This window comes from Equus przewalskii, chromosome 12 (assembly GCF_037783145.1).
Source record: "Equus przewalskii isolate Varuska chromosome 12, EquPr2, whole genome shotgun sequence".
NCBI lineage: Eukaryota > Metazoa > Chordata > Mammalia > Perissodactyla > Equidae > Equus > Equus przewalskii.
In genome coordinates, this window is record NC_091842.1 from 29222186 (window position 1) to 29244402 (window position 22217).

The 22217-nt window shown below is 44.0% G+C and overlaps 1 long non-coding RNA gene across 2 annotated transcripts in view; it reads left to right on the forward strand.

Moving 5' to 3' along the window:
- The first annotated feature begins 322 nt into the window (after positions 1-322).
- The window catches only part of LOC139074747 (uncharacterized), a 58386-nt gene continuing 36491 nt past the window's right edge, over positions 323-22217 (forward strand). The window contains exon 1 of one of the 2 annotated variants that reach the window (XR_011524467.1): positions 323-870. This is a non-coding gene — a long non-coding RNA (uncharacterized lncRNA). The remainder of the gene's footprint in view (positions 871-22217) is intronic. The other variant, XR_011524468.1, reaches the window with a different exon arrangement.

Here is a 22217-nt window from a genome sequence, read left to right on the forward strand (position 1 = left end):
TAGCTCTCTAATCACATGCTTGTCCTTTCTGGCATGGCCAGGCCCTCCCTCAAAACTGCTTAAGAGTCCACCTTGAGTCACCTCATTACATAAACTCAGGTGTGGTCAAAGGGAGCTCCTTAGGAATAACAAAAGATTCTCCTATCCCTCAGGAAGTTCCCAAGGTTTTTGAAGCTCTGTGCCAGGAACCAGGGGCAAAGACCAGATTTTTCATTTTTGCCATCATCCCTCATGGGCGGAGGTTGACACCACCGCCCCTGCTTTCTCTGCCACCCCAGCGTTCCTGCTGAGAGCTGCCTGGGTGTTTTCAGAGTGTTGAAATAGCAGAATGCAGAGTCAGAGCAGGGGAGACAAACGATCTGTTATTGTACAGAGGAGGAAAATGAGACTCAGAGATGCTGAGGACCCAGCTCCTTGGTGGCAAAGCCGGTCTGAAAGCTCGGTCTCTAACCCTGAACTCTTTGAGATTCTCTGGAGGGTTCTGTGTTTGTTTCTACGGCTGCTTCAACCACAAACAGCACACATTTATTTCCTTACGGATCTGGAGGTCAGAAGTCTCAAGTGGTCTGCAGGGCTGTGTTCCTTCCGGAGGCGCTGGGGACAATCTGTTTCTGTGCCTTTTCCAGCTTCCAGAGGCCACCCACATCTTTTTGTTCACGACTCCCTTCCTCCATCTTCAAAACCTGCAAAGCAGCATCTTCAAACCTCTCTCTCTCTCCCTCTGCGTCCTTCTGTCAGACTCTGACCCTCTGCATCCCTCTTAGAAGGGCCTTGTGATGACATCAGTCCCACCAGGATAACCCAGGATAATCTCTCCATCTCAAGATCCTTACCTCGATCACATCTGCGAAGTCCCATCTGCCTTATAAGGTAACATATTCACAGTTTCTGGGGATTAGCATGTGCAGGTTTTGGGGAGGGCCCTTATTAAGCCGACCACAGTTCCATCCTTTCACTATTCCTGGCAGGGATTTGCTAGTCTCAGCCTGTTTTTGCTGCGTCACAGATCGCTGGTGACTGCTGTGGCAGAGAAGGGCACTATGTCTGCTTTCTCTGAGCTTGTTTCTCCAGCTGGTCCCTTCCCAGTTTTGCTAAGGGACAAGGAATTGTCCTTTGACCCCTCAGGGCCATATCGACTCGAGGGAGAGAACTTCCTTAAAGGCTGATATGCGGCTGTGTCCACTCCCTTTCTGTCCTACCTGCTCTGTGTCTGCTGGGTCTGGGTGGCATTTCCCAGTCATCCTACAATGGGGGGATGGGACGCCAAGAAATACTGTTCAGTCATCCTGCATCGTTCAACTCGGCTCTGACTAGAGAGCCCTGCAAAGCAAGGTCTTTGTATTTTCCCAACTAAATAAATGTGTTTTATTTCCAACTTGGGCAACATCTGGCACTCAGAAGACAGGGTGGATGGCCCAAGAAGCATTTGCAAACACCTTTCTTCTCTCTCATCACCCAGTGATTTACTGTGTGAGGTCCAGGAATTTGTCCCCTTCTCCTATTTTTCTAAGAAAAAACTATGGTGGCTCTAATGAGAAATGTCTTGGTGCCAGCCCCGTGGTGTAGTGGTTAAGTTTGCGCTCGCTGCTTTGGCAGCCCAGGGTTCGCAGGTTCGGATCCCAAGCACGGACCTACACATGGCTCACCAAGCCATGCTGTGGCAGTGTCCCACATACAAAACAGAGGAAGACTGGCATAGATGTTAGCTCAACAACAATCTTCCTCAGCAGAAAGAGGAAGATTGGCAACAGATGTTAGCTTAGGGCCAATCTTCCTCACCAAAAGAAAAGAAAAGAAATGTCTTTACTCCCATGTTTCCACATAGGCCAGTGGTTTTCAGCTCCCAGGAGGTTTTGTACCCCCTGCCCAGGGGGCATTTGGCAATATTTGGAGGTATTTTTGGTTGTAACAGCTTGGGAAGGGGGCAGCTATTGGTGTATGGTGGGTAGAGTCAGGGAGAGAGATAAACATCCAACAGTGCACAGGACAGACCCCCAACAACAAAGACTCATCTCGTTCAAAATGTCAGCAAAGCTGCAGTTAGGAAACCCCGTCTCAGCCCCAAAGGGGATGGAAAAATGTCCCAACAATTTCAGTCTCTTTCTCCACCGATTTACGTGGTCGTCTCCATGGGACAGGGAGCGAGTAATCCTGTTTGCCAGAATAGGGGACAATTACGGAGACACATCAATAAGCAGGCAGGGTCTTTGTTCTCCAAAAGCTTCGAACACAAGAACCAGGCTGTCTGCTTCCTCCGGTCTCGTCCGCCCTCGGACACAGCGAGGCTTCCTTCTCCTGTCCTGCTGCCGATCCCTGCGGGAAAAATAATAGGCAGGCCGCCCTGCCGGGGCCAGGAGGCGGGGAGAGGCTGCCTCTTACTGATGGCTGCAGCCTGTCCTTGCGGCTCCTGCCAGTGTGGCCTCCAGACCTGTTCTGAATGCTCTGCCATGGTTGCGTAAACAAAACATGTATCCTTTTCAAGGTTTAGATTTGGAGCCGGAGGCCTGTGAGCTCTGCTCTAAGCTACTTCCCGTAAAAGCGTAGGACGAGGATTTGGTGGGGAGGGGGTGGGAGAGGACAAACCATCCAAACAGCTCGTGGTCCCAGCTCTTTGTGTAAATGTCCTTTAGCCAGGAGGGGAAAAGGAAGGCATTTTGATCTGAATGCTTGGCACTTTGCGGTCCCGGTGACTTCGGTCTGGAGCACAGGTAAACAAGGACAAGCAGGCAGGGCTATCTCTTGCTTTTTAATCCCCAGCCGCTGGGGACGACCAGGGTCTGAGCAGGGCCAGCGAAAGCTCTCTTACAAACAGACTTTTTCTCTGTAAGCCACGTGGTCCATCAAGCAAGACTTCTTCGGACTTCATCTCAGCTTGAACCCAGTGATTGCCGTACAAGCCAGTCAGGTCCTCGCCACCAGGAAAATAGACGGCCGAGAGGAATTTTGACATTAGATTGGAGCAGGAAAATCTTCCTTCTTCCGATGACAAAAAAAAAAAGGGCCACTGCTTCCTGTTTAAGAGAGAAGTTTTGTTGTTATGTAAGCTACATGGTTATAGAGGATTTTAATTCTTCCTTTAAATGCGGAGAAAAACAATAATTTTGAAATGGCTTCATTGATCAAAACTTAACTACCGGTGGCAAACATTTATTCACACCACAAAAGGCGCGAGCATCCTTTATCTTAAGAAGAATATTATCTTGTTACAGTTAATAGCTATTGAACTTCCTACTGTGTCTGAGGCACTGTTAAAGGGCACTGAAAATACGTTGTGTAACTTAATCTTCACCCCAATCCTCAGCCAAGGGTGCTGTTATTACCTTGATTTGATAGATAAGGAAACTGAGGGTCAGAGAGGTGAAGTAACTTGTCCAAAATCACACAGCGGGTAAAGTGTCAGAGAAGGAATTTGTTTTTTTTTTTTTTTTTGAGGATTAGCCCTGAGCTAACGTCTGCTGCCAATCCTCCTCTTTTTGCTGAGGAAGACTGGCCCTGAGCTAACATCCGTGCCCATCTTCCTCTACTTTATACGTGGGAGGCCTTTATACGTGGCATGGCTTTTGCCAAGCGGTGCCATGTCTACACCCAGGATCTGAAACGGCAAATCCCGGGCCACCAAAGCAGAATGTGGGCATTTAACCACTGTGCCACTGGGCCTGCCCCAGAAGGAATTTTGAACTCAGATTTGGCTGACTCCACTATCCCAGACTGATGCTCCGCATTTTCACATGCAGACTCTATCTTGGGAGAGACGAGAACCCCACTCTCCGGTTCTCTTTTCTCGTAATGTCTTGGATGAGTTTTGGTGTCAGACTCATGCTGGACTCACACAGTGCATTAGGAAGTGTTCCTCCGTCTCCAATTTTTTGGAAGAGTTTGTGTAGTATTGGTATTATTTCTTTCTAAAATGTGTGAGAGAATTCCCAAGCGAAGCCAACTGAGCCTAGAGTTTTCTTTGTGGGAAGTTTTTTTTTTTTCCTTTTTTTTTGCTGAGGAAGATTTGCCCTGAGCGAACATCAGTTGCCAATCCTCCTTTTTTTTGCCATGTGAAGGTTAGCCCTGAGCTAACATCTGTGCCAATCTTCCTCCATTTTTTTTGTATGTGGGACACCACCCCAGCATGGCTGGTGGTGGTATAGGTTCACACCTGGAATCCAAATGCATAACCCCGCGCTGCTGAAGCGAGTGCGTGGAACTTAAACCACTCGGCCACAGGGCTGGTCCCTATGGGAAATTTTTAAGCTACAATTCAATAGATACAGCACTATTCAGATTATCTATTTCATCTGGAATGAGCTTTCATAGATTGCGTCTTTGAGAGAGTTTGTCCATTTCAGCTCAGTTGTTGAATTTATGGACACAAAGCTGTTCATACTACTCACCTTATTATCCTTTAAATATCTGTGGAATCTGTAAGGAGATCACCTTTCTCATCCCTGATATTGGTACTTACATCCCCTTTCTCTTTCTTGATCAGTCTGGCTAGACGTTTATCAATTGTACTGATGGTCTCAAAGAATCAGCTTTTAGTTTTATTGGTTTTCTCTATTTTCTGTTTCCTATCACACTTATTTCTGCTCTGATATTCATTGTACCCTTTCTTCTGCTTCCTTTGAGTCCAGCTCAGTCTCTGTGTTCTATTTTAAGGTAGAAACCGAGGTCATTGATTTGAGACCTTCCTGGTTTTCTAATGAAGGCATTCATCATTATCAAATTTCTCCTAACTACTGCTTTTCACAACACTCCACATCTTTTATATGTTGTGTTTTCATTTTCACTCAGTTCAAAATACTTTCCAGTTTTCCTTTGGATTTCTTCCTTGACCCATGGGTTATTTAGAAATATGCTATTAAGTTTCCAAATATTTGGAATTTTCCAGAGATCTGCTGTTAATTTCTAATTTAATTCCATTATAATGAAAACATACTTTGAATGACTTGAATCCCTTTGACTATATTGGCACTGGTATTTTGGTCCAGGATCTAGCCCATATTGCTAAGTGTTCTTTGTGGATACTTGAAACACATTGAAAAGAACGCATTTCCACCCCTGTTGGGTGGAGTGGTCTGTAAATATTTTAATTCAGTGAGGTTGGTTCATGCTGTTCAAGTTTTCTGTATCCTTGTTGATTTTCCATTTACTTGTTCTATCAATTATTGAGAGAGGAGTTTGAAATTTCTAACTACAGTTGTGGAATTCTTCATTTCTCTGTTTTGGCTTTGTGTTTTGGCTCTGTTTTGAGGACTGTTATTGGGTACATAAACATGTGTGTCCTCCAGAGTAAAGGACCCATTTTTATTTTTGGTGAGGAAGATTGGCCGTGAGCTAACATCTATTGCCAATCTTCTTCTTTTTGCTTGAGGAAGATTGTCACTGAACTAACATCTGTGCCAATCTTCCTGTATTTTTTCTTTTTTTGTATGTGGGATGCTGCCACAGCATGGCTTGATGCACCGTGTGTAGGCCTGTGTCCAGGGTCCGAACCTGGGAACCCCAGGCCACTGAAGCAGAGCGTGCAAACTTCATCACCACACCACTGGGCCACCCCTGGACCCATTTATTTATTGTGAAGAAAACTTCTTTATTCTTTGCTCTGAAATCTATTTTCTCTGATGTTAACATAACTGCTCCAGCTTTTCCTAAGAATAATATCATGATATATCTTTTTCTGTCTTCTAGTTTGACTAACCTATTTGTATATTTAGATTTAAAGTGCATTTCTTGTATTTCCAGCATATAGTTAGGTCTTGCTTTTTTTTTTCCATACTGGCCTACTCACCTTTTAATAAGAATGCTTAGACCATTTAAACTTAATATGATTATTAATATAGTTAGGTTTGTGTCTATCATCTTGCAATTTGTTTTTTATCAGTCATTTGTTTCTCTTTTCTTCTGTTCTTTTTTCCTTTTGTTGAATTGAGTATTTTTTTTATGATTTCCGTAAAAAACCAGCTTTATTGAGAAATAATTCACATACCACAAAATCCAGGCTTTTAAAGTGTACTATTTCAGTGGGTTTTAGTAAATTCAGAGTTGTTCAACCATCACTACTATCTAATTCCAGAACATTTTCATCAACCCTGAAGGAAGCCCATACCCATTATGCAGTCGCTCTCCACAGCTAACTCTCCCCAGCCCCTGGTCATCACTACTCCACTGTCTGTCTCTAAGGATTTGTTTGTTCTGGACATTTCATGTAAATATAATCATAAAACACGTGTCCTTTGTGATAGGGTTCTTTCACTTGGCATAGTGTTTTGGGGGTTCATCCATGGTGTAACACGTATCAGTACGTCATTCTTTTCTATGACTGGATAATATTCCATGGTACAGATACCCTACGATTTGCTTTTCCATCCATAAGTTGACGGCTACCTGGGCCATTTCAGTTTTTTGTCTAATGTGAATAGTGCTGCCATCAACATTTATGTACACGTTTTTGTATGGATGTATGTTTTCAAATTTCTTGGCTGTATAACTAGGAGCAGACCTGCTATCCTATGGTAGCTATGGTTAACATTTTGAGAAATTACCAAATTGTTTTCCAAAGTGGCTGCCCCATTTTACAATCCTGCCAGCAATATACTAAGGTTCTAATTTCTCCATGTGCTTGCCAACACTTGTTATAGTCTGTCTGTTTTATTATACCATTGCAGTGGGCGTGCAGTGGTATCTCGGCATGGTTTTGGTTTGCATTTCCCTCATGACTAATGATATTGGGCATCTACTCATGCACTTATTCATCATTTGTTTATCGTCTTTGGAGAAATGTCTCTTGAACTCCTTTCCTCATTTTTAACTTGAGTTGTTTTTCTTTTTATTGTTGAGTTGTAAGAGTTCTTCACATATTCTGGTTACAACGTTCTCATCTGATACACGATTTGCAAATATTTCTCATTCTGTGGGTTGCCTTTGAACTTTCTTCACGTCATCCTTCAAAGCAAAAAAGTGTTTAGTTTTGTTGAAGTTCAATTTCTCTATTTTTTCTTTTGTCAATTGTGTTAGGATGTCATATCTAGGAAGGCTTTGCCTAATACAAGTTTACAAAGCTATACTATTTTTTTTCTAGGAGTTTATACTTTCAACTCTTACATTTTGTTTGATGAAACATTTTGAGTTCATTTTTGGTGTGAGGTTGGGATCCAATTTCATTCTTTTAACTTCTGAATATCCATTTATCCAAAACCATTTCTTGAAAAGACTATTTTTTTCTCCATTGGGTTAGCTTGGTACCTTTGTCAAAAATCAATGGGCCATAAACGTGAGGGTTTATTTCCGGACTCTCAGTCATACTTCATTGATCTATACTTCTAGCCTTATGCCAGTACCACACTGTCTTGATTACTGTAGCTTTGGAATAAGTTTTGAAATTACGAATGTAAGTCCAACTTTGTACTTCTTTTTTAAGATTGGTTTGGCTATTCTAGGTCATATGAATTTTCAGATCAGCCCGCCAATTTCTGAAAAAAGTCCTGCTGTGTTAATGATAAGGATTGAATTAAATCTGTAGATCACTTTAGGGAGCATGGCAGGTATAGTCATGACCCCCGAGAAGATGTCCAAGTTCTAACCTGTGACTGTCTCACCTTACATGGCAAAAGGGACCTTGTAGATGTGATCCAGTTAAAAATATTAAGATGGGAAGGTGACTCTGGGTTATCCTGGTGGACCCAATGTCCTTTAAAGTAGGAGGGTCTGAGTCAGAGATGGAGATGTGATGAGGGAAGCAGCTGTTGGAATAATGCTGCCACAAGCCAAGGTCTGTGGGCAGCCACTAGAAGCTGCCAAAAAAATCTCAAATTGAACTGGAAATGGAGGCTATGGAGGTGAGCAAAAAGAAACAACAACTAAACAATCTCTACTCTAGTGGAGCTTACAGACCTGAATCAAGTAAACTTATCTAATCATAAAGTGCTCCAGGGGGAGATGAGAGCTTATAACGGCTGTCTTAGGTTTAATATGCTGGGAGCAGGAGGTAGGCCTCAGATGCAGTCGCTCAGCAGAAATGTGACAGAAAGAGGAGGGCTGGATCCAATGAAACGGGCGAGGAGCACACTTCAGGCAGAGGAAACGCACATGCAAAGGCCAGGAAGCGAAAAACAGACTTCCGCTCCGGCTCCAGTTTGCATCTCAGAGTATGTGGGGAGACTGGCGGAAGAGCTGCTCGGTGGCCTTATTTCTCACCATCCTCTTGGAGGCCCTGCTGTGATACTGGAGTCAAGCCCGGGGGCTCACTTGCTTGCTTTTAGAAGCCAGGTGTCTCTCTCTTTATCCTCTTGTGAGCCCCACCCCCACACCAGATCATTTTCTATCACTCAGCAGGTCCCACAAGTGCGTGGCTTCCAACACTCAGTTCCCTGAACCCCAGGGTGTGAACCGACCGGGGTTCTTGAGCGTGTTACTTCTTATCTAAGTACCTAGCACACCTGTACTGCCCGTGGCTTCTCCTGAGCCTTTGAGGCCACCGGAGGTCGTACTCGCAGGCTTGGTATAATAAGTCATTGCCGTGCCAGCTCAAGGTAATTAATTCTAACACCACGAACTACTCGAGACTAATTCCACTAAACTATATTGTGAAACCAGGACAAAAAAAAAAATCATACTGTCACTTAACTTCCTACACCTGGTGCTTTTTGTTCCATGCTGTCATTTACTTCTCACCACCAGCCTATCAATTAGATACTATTGCTCTTCTCATTTTACAGAGTCTCGGAAACTAAGGCCCAGAGAGGTCTGCAACGTCACACAGCTTCAGTGCTGCAGCTGGCATTCGATCCCACGTCTAAGTTATTACCGAGACCATGTTCTTTCCGGTATCCTCCTTGAGCTATGCTTTTGGTGCTGGAACCATATTTTACAGCCCAAACTTAACTAACCCTTCTTATTACCAGAGAATTGTTGCAACACGCTTTTACAGCTGTATTTATTTAAATTGCATGATTTCTGTCCTTTGGCCCTATTGCATATCCTGGCACTGCTGATTCTCTGGTCCAGGGTGATACACTGGGGGTCTCTGTGCAAAGCCATCTGCCTCCCAGAAGACCTAACTAGCAAAAACGATAACCGAAAGTCAGTTGCTGATCCTAATTGCTTTGCCCGCTGAACACGTCTCAGATCAAATACCATTTTGTCCTCTTTTTCCCCTTTAGGGGGGAATTAATTAAGCTCTAATTACACCGACAGAAAAAATAGAAGCTACAATAAAATTATTTTTTTTTTTTAAAAAAAAGCCATTAACAAGTTCTGAGCACAGAGCTTGTTATAACCCGGGGAAAGAGACTCATTTGAATTTTACGACCTTTCCATTTACATTTTTTTTTTATGGAACCTTTTCTTACAATCCTCAATACATCTTCCTTCTATGGTATAATCATCCTCGGGAATTTTCAGGTGTTAAATTAGATACTTGAGCGCTCCCTTCCTCTTCCTGCCTTCAGTTGGAGCATCGTGTATCCCATGAGGCAGTTTAGGAATAATTTTTTTGAAACTGATTTAAAAGTTCACACCAAGTTCTCTCCATCTGGAAGGAAGCCTGACTTGCAGAGCCCCTCTGGTCCAGGCAAAATGAGATGGGAGCCAAAGTGTTCCTCGTGAGAGAGAAACTTTAAAAGTGTATGGCAAGTAGGACTTCTCACCACAGCAAGGGGACTCGATTCTTTCTCCCTTTAAACTGGAGCCGGCCACGCAGACAGAGCTGCGCTGCTGTGAAGATGGAAAGGATCTTTCGAGGAGGAGGAGGAGACGCCTTCTGGCTGTGCAGTAGCCACAGCACTGCCCTGAAGCCACAGCTTGGAAGAGAAATGGTCCCAGGAGGAGACGTGATCCGCCAAGTCACACGATGAGGGGCGCAACCGTGCCGCAAACCCACACCGGGACCCATCGCACAGTTTCTCTATCACACACGGCTGGGTCACCTGGTGGGGTCTTTAGAATTCAGATTCTCAATCCCAAGCCTCCAGCTATGGAATCGGAACGTCTAGTGGGCTCGCCGGAATCTGTATTCTTCAAATGCTTCTGGAGAGATTCTGATGACTAGCCAGGCACGGGAGTCGTCGGACTAAAATGGCGAGACCAGGTGAAAAATACAACTTCTCAGGCAAGAGAAGTGCACCAGGTGTCCCAAAGAGCCGAGAAGAATGAAACACACCCCTCAGAGCCTGGAGTTTCCAGTCTAAGTGGTTCCCACAGGGGAATTTCTTTGAAATCTTCTCATTTATCCTAAAAAATCATATAATTTGGGATTCCACTTTAATAATAACCATTATATAAATATATGTGTATATCTCTGTGTGTGTGTGCATGTATATGTGTGTATGTATACCCCAGATATTAGCTAATTCCAGAAGATCTGTTGCATTTCCTAGAACAGCCCATGCTCTAGCCAGTGGACACACATAGCCTGTCCCAAGATTTCTAGAAATCCCTGGTGGGATAGGAGTGGGTGGTTATATCTTCCAGTTTATCTCCAGGCTCTAAATTCCTGCTTCCACTAAATTTGTTTCTGGATCCTCTCATTATTCCACGGCTATCATCTCTACTTTTTGATGAGATGTTAAGTGACCCATACTTGATTTCTACTAATCCATTCTCACAAGCTATTGGTCTCTACGGGCACACTCTAAAACTGATTATTTGGGGAAAAATGGGAAGAAATGCATGGAGGAAGGACAGTGATGTGCTGGACCTGGCTCTGTGTGCACAGACTCACAAGAGCCAGCCATTAAATTTTCAGGAATTTTGCAATCTGGTTGTTAAACTTGGCCATCATTAAAAATTAAATTATATAAACTTATAATTAAGTAAAATACATTATTAATAAAGGTAATAAATATTAACTCACTCTATTTTATTATCTATGCTGTTGAAGTTATTTGTCTACTATATTTGTGTGGGTGAAATACCGTAAAATGGGCTGCTATTGCATCTCTTCCCAATTCTTTGTTCAGTGATTTCACATTGGTAGAATGAAATTGGCCATGGTGCAAGTGTTTATATCATATAAATTGGCAAAGCTACAAATTGTACACACTACAAATCAAAGCTTGATTTATTGTTTTGTTGACTGCCTAGATTCAAAAATTATTGGAGGTGGGGCTGACCTGGTTGTGTAGTGATTAAGTTCACAGACTCTGCTCTGGCAGCCCGAGGTTTGCAGGTTCGGATCCTGGGCGTGCACCTATCACCGCTCATCAAGCCAACCTGTGGCGGCATCCCACATAAAATAGAGGAAGATGGGCATAGATGTTAGCTCAGTGACAGTCTTCCTCAAGCAAACAGAGGAAGATTGGCAACAGATGTTAGCTCAGGGCCAATCTTCCTCACACACACACACAAATTAATGGAGAATATGTTAATAATTCTAATTAAACTTGAGTCTGTCATATCTGAGACTAGTATAAAAAGTTGAAGAAATTTTTTTTCAGTATTTGAAAACTATTACCCCATTCAGCAAAGTAGTTACACGTCTATTGACAAATGAGTGAAGTTCTGACATGTCTCCCTTCTGTATTCACTTCCATCTTATGCATCATCATGAATGAATATCAACCAACATTCACATCAGAACTATCCTTGTAATCATATATATATATTTGTTGCCTGATTTTGTCAAGTTATGGTTGAATTGCAACCACAGATCAGCTAGAGATAGAAGAACTCTGAAAAATTCAAGAAAGCATTTTGTGAGAAGCAATTGGCCAAACGGTAAAGAAGAGTGCATATTTTGTTACCATTTGTAAATTGTGTGCTACACATCCTTTATATCTGTAAAGTTTATAATAAACTTACATATGTTTCCCCAGAGAGCTAGTTGTTAAACGTTTACCAGCTAAGAAGGGAAGGCGTTTATATCATAATATAAACACATTGAACGGTAAGCATCCATAAGTATATACTTTCTCACCTCAGAATGGGTCATTTTTCTTCTCCCTCCCTCTCAGGTGCAAAAACTAACTGCTTCCTTTATCTTCTGCAAAGCTATTTAATCATCTCTTTCACTGCGATATTGGACAATGGTGTGTTACCACCCAAACATCCATGTCCCTTCTTCCCATCAATTGCATCTTACTCTTTCATTGGGAATGCACAGCTCCTTCATCCTCAGTTTTATTGTTTGGGTGGAATTAGCCCCATTCCCCAACTATAGGGATCGGCTCTGTTGGGTTAAGCCATTCAGCCTGTTCCCGCTTCCTGCCACAGTGATTGGTTTGGAGTTGAACACATGACCCAACTTGGGCCAATGAGAAAAAGGGACTCCTAGGACTTAAGGAGGAGATGGAAGAAATATGCTCCTTTTCTTTGGACAATGTAGTGTAAGATAAGAACTACTTCAGTCATTTGTTATCACAAGGAGAGAGCTCAGAGCTGGGGAAGAGAGACTACCAGAACCTGAGGATGAAGCCAAACATCATAGAAAGCAAAGAGGATAGACGAAACCTGAATCCTTGGTAAAGTCATTTGAGCTACTAGATGAAGTCTTAGTAAGACCAGACCTTCCTGATTTTTAGGTACAAGAACTAAAAAAATCCCCATTGTTTTTAAGGCCAATTTGAGTCAAATTTTCTGTCACTTAAAACTAGAAATATCCTTAACTTTCACATTTGTTTTGGCTCCTAACCTCAGGGCCTCACTTTCCACCCCAAGGCTATAATAAAGCCTTTGGATAAACACAGGTATTTTCTTCCCAAGAGAAATTCTCTTCAAGCCAATATGACAAAAAAACTTAACTTCACTACATAAAAGTAGTGTGTCTAATAATTTATCATCAAGCAAAATGAATATTCTAGAAAGTGGCACTGTATTTATTCCGTGGCTTCTGAGTACCTGCTAGCAGAATCGTCTACTACAGGGATGTGGTTATTTCAGTTTGAGAAGCCTGGCGCTAAAGCTCTAAGCCACCACTTGCATCTCAGATCGTCAACTCTAGGTTGACTATTCACATGTTTTATGCCAGTCACAGAGGAGGATGTTGAGAGATTTGGAAGGAGAACGCAGTAATTTAAGGGAGGTGAAGGATAATAGGAATAATAATAATAGCAAAATCTTATCCAGTGCTTGCTATGTGCCAGGCTCTGTGCTAAGTGCTTTCCATGAGTTAAGCCTCACCGCCTTTCTAGGAGGTAGGCATTGGCCTCCCCCATTTATAGGTAAATGGAAATGCTTGCCCAAGGTCACACACCTTGGCTTCTGAGTCTGTGCTCTAACCACTAGGTTGTATTGCTTCTCCACTTTGTGCTTGGGAGAAAATTGGGGAAAATGGAGATGTATCTGGATCCAGTTCACAGGAATAATGAGTCCAGGCGAGGATCGCCTCTGAGGCTTTGAGAGTAGTTGTGGAATCCTGGCATCCACAAAAGATGTTTAATTAACGCAAGCAAAGAGACCAAATGCCATTCATGCTTGAAGGGAGCAGGAGGCAGAATCAGAGAGGCAGCCAAGAACTCAATTTCCATGGAGCAAGATAAGGCCGTCAACAGTCAAGGATCAAAGGTCAGAAAGACATGGAACATGTCAGCAAGTGGAATGAGCAGGTTGAAGACATTGGTTCAGAATGGAGATTAGACACAATGAGAGGGCACCAAAGGATGATTTTTATGAAGTAAAGTAGGAAAGGCCTAACGGTTGAAGGCCATGTACTTAGAGGAGTCCAATACTATATGTTGCCACAATAATGCTATGGCAAAAACCATGCCAAAACTCAGCCTCCTACAACAGTGAGCATTTATTTCTTGTTCGCAGATTTGTGGACCAGCTGGGGTTCAGTTGATCTAAGTTACGCTCTGCTCCAAGCTGCAAGCTGGGTTCAGGTCAGTTCCACGTGTCTCCCACCCTCTGTGGCCCAGCAGGGGAACCAGGGCAGGCTTATGTCATGGCAATGATAAAAGCACGAGACAGCAAGTCCAATCATACAAGCACATTTCAAGTCTCCACCGTATCTTGTCTGCTAGCATCCCATTGGCCAAAGTCACTCCCATAGCCAAAAGCAGAGGGTAGGGGAACACTGCCCACCATGTGGCCATGGCAAGGGGATGGGTGTGTAATACTGTTCTGAGGGAGGGAATAATTAAGACTATTACCCAATCTACTACAAGTCCCAAAGAGAAGCTTTGCCTTACAGTGATGTGAGGATCTCCTCTGAAGAGGAAAGCGAGGTGTGACACAGTGTGCTTGGCATTGGAGAAGGAAAATGGGGAAGAACCCACAGAGGTGAGCCGGTTTATGGGAGAGCAGGGCAGGTGAATGGGGAGATGGGGTTGCTCTTTCCAGGCCTTGGTGAATGTAGGCACATGACCCATGGCTGTTTCTAAGGCAGCTCAGTGGAAAGACTCACTCAAGACATCTATCAAAACTGTGCTCAGACTAGTTATAAACTAGCAAAGGTGCGACATTAGTGGCTATAGATAGACAGTTAGGCGTCTCCCATTTCTGAGGATTCTAAGGTCACTGTACTACGGACTAAGCACAGCCAGCCCAACAGAAGGTTAACTCTGAGTACAGAAGCTTTCTATGTGTTGCGCTGGCTCCCTTAGGTCCATTTCTTACAGAAAGCATGCAATGATCAGAGTGACTGTTTCCTTGCCAATTTCACCTCCTCCTTCTTGGACAAGCCTCTTCGTGCCTCTCTTTCCACCAGAGAATGCAGCCATGACCAAAGGCAGGCCCCATAGCCCAGGGATCTGCATTCGCGACTCCCTGAGCTAAATGGTCTTGACCGCTTTTATTTGGCTCTCTGAATCTGAGACCACAAGCAATATTCCTTGGGGGTAAGGGCACCCTGGTTAACTTTTATTGGGATATCAGAGTCCGAAAGCGTAAGGTATCTACTGCTACATAAATGTCAACATCTGGTCTTCATTTTGTAACGGCACCTTCAAAAAGCCACAAAAAAACCAATTTTAGATCAGTAGTTCTTGATCCTAACTGCACATTAAAGTCACCTTCAGAGCTGTGATATCATAGACGCCTGGTCCGTTCCCATGGAACAATTAAATCAGGATCTCAGGGTAGGGAGGGTGCCTGGACATTGTTTTTTTTGTTGGTTTTTAAGCTTTGCAGATGTTTCGAATGTGCAGCCAGATGTGAAAATCACTCTTTTAGACTCTCCAGTTTAATCAGCTTGGAGCTGTATCGGTCTGGTGATTCCTCTTATAAAATTCATCGTGAAAATATAAAATATGTTCATGTTCATTCCGTGTTCAGTTTTGAAAAATGTAGCTTCTTCGGAAGATCAGAACGTTATTTTTCTTTGTTTTGAAAGTTCTGCCCTAATCTTTGGCCAAGAGCAAGGTGGAGGCACGTGTTTTCAATGGTAACATTAACAATAAGTAACAATGGTGATGATGACGATGATGAGCAAGGGTCAGGACATCTTGGCCAACTGTGCGTAGACACAGAATATTATAGGTTTTTCTTTTTTTTTCTCTTCAGGAATTTATGTGCATATTAATATACATTTTGTTTTATAATCAAGGAAGAACTGGGTTGGGGGGGTATTTTCTTGGATCAAAGGCCAGTGGGAGAGACAAAGAAGACAACCATGAGGGGACTCCGTGATGTCTACCTTCTCCAAGCCTCGTGGACTGCTTCTTGTATGTGCTAGAAACTTACCAACTGCCCTGTCCTTAGGGACTTGGTGGGTCTGGGTATTTTCAGAGTTATTTCAGGGGCAGATGACAAAGTGTAAGATAAAGTTGAGAAGACCATTCTCCCTCCTTCCAACCTGAGCCCTCTAGAGCATCCTTGGTCAGAAACGGTCATCCCCATTTCACAGCGGAGACAACTGAGGCTCAGATCAAGTAAGGGATTGCCCAGCATCACTCAGTTAGGAGAGATGAGCTGAGATTTGAACTCTGCTCTCCCCAACCCAAAATTATTTGCTGATTTGAAGACGGAAAACCATGGTATTTCGGGGGACTGGAAACAGAATAATAGAAATATTTTTATCTTTAGTTAAAACCCTCTGACATCAGTTTCTCTGGACATTTAAGGATGACTCCTTGTTGAGAAATATCTTCAAGTTGTTTCTAAGACATCAGCAAACCCTATGACTTCATTCTCCCCGGACAACCCACTCCTGTGGAAAGAACATGAAAGCACTGGGCTCATGTTTGCAACAAGAAATGGAAAGGCTTCCTTGCCAAAAAGCCTTATGCCCTTTAGTTTTTCCACTAAGGAGTGAAAATGGGAAGAGTAAACAGAGACTTCAGGCGGCAATGACCTTGCCTACCACTGCTTCTTGCCTTAGAATCTAGAGGCTGCCTTGGGAGTCACCGTTACAGTACAGAATTGACATTGCATTCATTTTCCCACCAAGAAGGTCCTGGATGGTTAGGAATTTGCACTGAATGGCCAGGTTGGAGAATTTATTTTCAAAGTTGACCTCGACATGGAAATCCCATAGCTGAATAGTCTGGTCATCTATTTGCATTCTGCTCTGATTTCTTTCTCAGGCTCTGAGCTGGCTTGGTATTACAGTTTTACTTTTTATTTTTCCTCTGCAGCTCCCAAATGCAGCCTTGGCACTCTCTCCTCTATTATAAACCTCATTTTGCTATAATTAGGGGTTAATTAGTTAGACATCCTTAGATTCCGCTGCAACACCCCGGTCAGTGAACCTGACCGAATGCCAAGGAAGCTGGCGGGCATGCCAGTGGTGCAGAGATGAGGCTTTCTGCTACAAACGCATTTACAGCATATTAACCTAAATTTCTTATTTCTTTTCTGAAGCACCGAGAGCAACACGGGAAATGATATAGACATTCCAGGAAGGAATGGTGGGGGAGTGGGGAGAACCAGCCTTTCTGTGATGAAGTAAATTGTTCCATACTGCTGATTTGCCCGGGAGATTATTCTGCATTATCTATTATTGGAATGGAGTGTCAAAATATTTCTTTTTCTCAAACATGTTATAGGTTGTGAAACTCATTTCCATTGAAAATACCTGGCCATGATTTCTCAGCTAAGGAAATAACCATCTCTAAAGTTATCTGTGGAAGTCAGGGAGCCAATAATGTTTGGCTACTGTGACGTTTATTTGGCTTAATGGGTTCCTTCCTGAGAATTTAATGTCTTTTCCACACACCGCCACTACAAAGGGAATGAAACTGACGTACGTCCACCCGCGGGTGCGTCCTTCTCTTTAGATTATGTGAAAAATGAGCCCAATTGCAATTCCCTTGTTACGTCCACTCACCTAACATTGAACAAATGTCTCTTTGAGGACCTGTTGTCTGCTGAGCACCCCATTCTCTCTTTCAGCAATATCATTGCTTTCCTGTCTTCCCAAGTCCCTCAAAGTTTGCAGCCTTTATTCTGTCCCAGGCTTCTCAGGTCCACCCTGACGTACAGCTTCCAGGAATCACCTCCAGGTCCTGCCCCCACTGCCCCCTCGTCTGTACGGGCCCCCTCTTATAACACAAATGAGAACAAAAACCATACAGTTATGATTTTTTAAAAAATGGAATTTAACAAACATTTAACTACACCTATGGCGCCATTTGCAATGTAAAGATGTGGATGTCATCTTGCCTGTCTTCCAGGGCAGATGACTAAAGAGGGAGGTGTGCTCATACTCAGGGAGATATTCAAAATCTTTGATGACAGCCACGCGTGAGCATCCACAAATCAGAACAGACCATGGCTTCAGCACTGGAGCAGCCCCCCGAAGACCCCCATTTGTTACCGAACCTGAAGTGAGTTCGCTCACCTGTTGCGCAGCAAGCCAATCTCTGACACCGGGGGTGGTGGAAGAAAGTAGGAACTTTATTTTTGCACAGCGCTGAGCAAGGAGAGAGGGCAGCTAACGCTGAAATCCCAAACTCCCCGAAAAGCTAAAAGGAAGGGTTTTTATTTGGGGTTTTAGGTAGGGGAGGGGGAGCGTATGGCCTTGCTGGTCGGAGCTTTCCCACCAGCCTGTCTTTGGCCTTGAGACACTTGCAGAGAGGAGGGAGCTCATGACCTTGCTGGTCAGAAGCTTTCCCACCAGTCTGTATCTCTTTGTGGGGAGGAGATAGTCCAGGTGCTTGTCCTTGATGGTGTCTGTCTCCATGGAGAATAGTGGATTCTGGAGCCAGGAAGCCAGAGAGTAAGCAGGGAATGAGTGTTTTAGTTTTAACCCCATATATGCTGGGTTTAATGTGGGGAAACTGATACCAGGGTCGGTATCACATTGAGCTGGCTAATCGCCCTCTATTGGCTGGAGTGTGAGACGTCCCGGGTGAGTGGCTGGCATGATGCAGGAGGGGAAGGGGGACATAGAGATTTGGGACAGCAGGCATTTACCAATCGGAATGGCGGTGTTCCAGTGTTTAACCAACTTAGATAAGCAGGCTAGTGCATGGTTGAATAACAGTCCTGCTTGGACAAAAATATAGGCTGTAAGCTTGTCTATGCAACAGAAACCACCTGGGGAACTTGTTAAAAATTCAGATTCTCAGCCCTACATTCCGGTGCTGATTCAGTGATCCTAGGGTGGGTCTTGGAATATGTATTTTAACAAAAGTCCTTAGTGACCATGATAGGACCAGCTGCTAGACCTGGATCTGGAAATGACTGCTAACATCTTGGTCAAAAGAGCAGACCTTGGGGTCTGGTGGGTCTGGGCCATTGGCTTAAACTCTCTGATCCTCAGTGCACCCACCTGTGAAACGGTGCTAATGATAGTGTTGTGAGGATTAAATGAGAAAACACTTCTGAAATAGCCCAGAAGTCCAGACCTGGCCCAGAGAAAGTGCTGTTCCTCTCCTCCCCTCCCCCACCCACTTCCCATCCAAGGAGGAAGAGGAACTTTTTTTTTGGTGAGGAAGATTGGCCCTGAGCTAACATCCATGCCTATCTTTCTCTACTTTGTATGTGGGACTCTGCCACAGCATGGCTTGATGAGCACTGTGTAGGTCCACGCCCAGGATCCGAACCTGTGAACCCTGGACTGCCAAAGCAGAGTGCGTGAACTTAACCACCACGCCACTGGGCTGGCCCTGGAAGGGGGACTTTTAACTGAAACTTCTAAGGTGCTTCATAGGAATGATGACTCTTGGGAGCACCCTAGCTCTCATTAGTCAATATCTCCTAGTATGAGGTCTACAGTTTCAACAAGCACCCCCACATTGTTCCTATGTTCGCTAAATTAAAGACAAACAAAACACATTGCTCTAGCTGGAGAAAGAACAAACAGTTTCAGGTCACAAGAGTAGGTTGCTACCCGCTCTGCTTACGTATGAAGAGTAATCCTGAACATGGCCAGCATTCATGATTTAGGCCCTGGAGGACTCGGGGCTCGAGCATCGAGTCTGCCTGTCAGTGCACTCCCGTCATCTGGTTCCCTCTGGGATGCATAATCTCATTCAAATATGGATGTAAGCGCCGCCCCCCCAGCCCACCGCCTGATACACTGTGAAGACGAAGTGAGCTAATGGATATGCAATATGTGTGCCTAAGACAGCGTTTTAATTAATGACGCAAATCGAGAGTCCTGTTGGTTGGGTGGGAGGCATCAATTTATTTTCTCCTTTCAGTTTAACCAAGATTTTATTTATCACTCTTTTCATAATTATAAAAATACTGGGACAACAGTGGACAAGTTGGGAAATAGAGAAAAGCATAAAGTGGTTCAAAAAATGTACTTATCTGGGCACGATGACTAGATTGCCCAAAGGGCTTACTTATCAGGGCACGATGACTAGATTGCCCACCAGCCTTCCTGCTAAATCAGAGAAGATGGGCCTTGAGCAGACCTGAAGGAGAGGAAGAGGATAGTGATGGGGCCAAGGGCACAAGCTCTGATGTGGGTTCCAATGGCTCAGGTGACTTCAGGCAACTCACTTAACTTCTCTTTGCCTCAGTTTCCTCATCTGTAACATGGGGATAATGCTTCTCCCTACTACACGAGGATCTTACAAGGATTAAGCAAAATCAAACACGTAAAGCTCCTAGCCTACTCACAAACCACTGGGTTATTATTAGAATAATACACGTTGACCCAGCGAGGAAAATCAGTTCACATAATGGCTATGCCAATTGTCTGCAGGTGTTGTCCATCCTGATCAGTCCATTTGTAGTCCAACATTTTGGCTGTCATCCCAGGAATAATGAAAGATGTAGCTAACATTTACCGAGCCCTTACTGGCCAGGCACTAATCAAAATGCATCATCACATTTAACCCTCAAAAAAGTCCTCTGGGACTAAGATATAAAGGAGTTGGTATTTTATTTTTAACTTTTATTTTATTTTATTTTATTTTCCCTATCTAACCTGAAAAGTTTACCTGTCATGCTCCCGGCTCCACTCATACCACCCCAACCCAGATGCGCACACCCAGAGGAACATTTGGGTCCCTGCTGTTGCTTTGAAGGAGTCCTGTCTGCGACGCCAGCTTGATTGTTTGCTTCATGGCTAATTTTAAACATTTGTTTAATATGCAAATGATACCTCCCAGTGACAGCCTGGAAAGAAGTGCAAATGTCTTTCCCTCAAAATGACACAGCCCCGCTGCTGCTCCCACTCAGTTACCGTCGCTGCGTTACTTTACCTCGGGGTGCCGATTTACCCAATGATCTCAATGCCCCAACTTCAAGCGGGGCCACTGCTAACCCATACGCCTTTATGAGAATGAGCAAATAGCACCCCCTCTGGAAAGATAAATTAGAAGAAAGCACCACCACCACCACTTCGCCATCCCCAGCAGAAAGTCAGAAAAAGCTATTCCCACATTAGTGGTTGACCTAGGAAAAAGTACTCCAACATCATAGGGCACATCTTTGTGCAGTGCACAACCTGCAAAACCTTATATGGCAGTCCTGACCCAGAGTCATTTGTATTTCTGAGTTACCCCATGTTGTGGAACAAAAAAATGTTATTTCAACAGCTGGCTCCAGAGAGCCTCTTCAGGTGAGAACTATGTTTGATGAGGAAAATGCCTTGATGGGTTACTTTTGTGTGAAAAGATTCTCCATGTGGAAGGAGACGGCTCTTTGGACAAAGGTGCTCTCTGTTTGGTTGGCAGGAATTGGTGGTTGTTACGGGGAGGATGGTTAGGCTGAGGTAAGAGGAGAGGGGATGGAAAGGAGAAGGAGACGGAGTAACAAGATGGAAAGATGGAGCCTGTAGAGAAAGATGGAGCCTGTAGAGAAAGACGGAGCCTGTAAAGAAAGACGGAGCCTGTAGAGAAAGACGGAGCCTGTAGAGAAAGACGGAGCCTGTAGAGAAAGACGGACCCTGTAGAGAAAGACGGAGCCTGTAGAGAAAGACGGAGCCTGTAGAGAAAGATGGAGCCTGTAGAGAAAGACGGAGCCTGTAGAGAAAGGTAATCAGTGATAAGTGCCCCATGGCAGGGGGTCAGAGGGCATTTTTTTAGGAGCAGGGATGTTTAATATTCCAGCTTGGGTTTGGGGGTATTGCCACATAAACCTCTGTTGCCTTAAAGCTTTGCCAAAAATCTGAGGAACATAACTTTGTCTTAGGAGAAGCAGAGGAGGTGGAAAACTGGGGGTTGCATGCTTTGTGGACAGTGCTTGCAAGACAGTGAGGTGGCCCTGAAACTCCATGAAAGGAGAAACACAAAGACAGCGACCAGAGAAGCCGAAGAGCCAATCTGCATCAGGGCTCTCAGAGTCCTAGAGAGATGGGAAGCGACGCTGGCTCTCCCCCCATAGGTGGGGTGGCAGTAAAGCCAATTTTGAATTTCAAAGGACAAAGTAACCCCAGTGGACATCAGGGTTTTCACGTCCGCCATGATCACAGAGTGTTGGCTCTCTGTCATCTCTCTCTTTCTCTGAATTACAATGAATAATTATAGTTCATAGCTACTGAGTATCTAATATGGACCAGAACTGAATAAACATGGTCTCAAACTTCAAAACAAACTTAGGCAAGTAAGTGTTTATGTCCACATTTCAGAGTTAATGGCCCTGAAGCTCAGGGAGGTGAGTAAATTAACGCGTCCAAGTTCACAGAGGTGGTGAGCGACAGAGCCCAGAGAGGAACCCAGATCTCTCCAGCTCAGAGACAACGACATTTCAGCATCTCAAGGTGGTGAATCCCCATCTGTTAAAACTCTCTTTTCCAACCACTTCAGAAGATCAAGTTCCTGGGGCCGGACCTAGGAAATGCTGAGAATTAGAAACTGACACACGTGGCAACTTTCCATTACCAGAATAAAATCCTGCAGATTTTGGAGACAGGCCAGGCTAACCAAGTAAGAGTCTGAATTTTAGTTTGGTTC